A 398-nucleotide genomic window follows, 5' to 3' on the forward strand; every position below is an offset into this window, starting at 1 on the left:
AATAAAATTTTAGTGTTAGGATGTCAGAAAGGGCAGAATCAAACTCAAGCCGACAAGGCAACAATAACAACGCATCGGAGGATTTGGTGCAAATGTTTCAAAGGGCGTTTGGAGATATGAGAGAATGGTTGGAGAAGCAAGAGGCTTGGATGAATAGGTTAGATACATCGGTGGCGAATCTTATTCGGGGGCATCGAGTGGATGTGTCCAATGCCAGAGGACCGGATAGATGGGAGCCTAGGAGGGAAAGGCGAGAAGAGTATGGATATGGAAGTTATAGTGACAAAGTAGTTTGTGATGTGGTGCCTATGCATGTGGGACATATATTGTTAGGAAGACCATGGCAATATGATAGAAGGGTCACACATGATGGGTATAGGAATCGATATAGCTTTGTC

Source organism: Olea europaea, unplaced genomic scaffold, assembly GCF_002742605.1.
Source record: "Olea europaea var. sylvestris unplaced genomic scaffold, O_europaea_v1 scaffold349, whole genome shotgun sequence".
In the NCBI taxonomy this organism is placed as follows: domain Eukaryota; kingdom Viridiplantae; phylum Streptophyta; class Magnoliopsida; order Lamiales; family Oleaceae; genus Olea; species Olea europaea.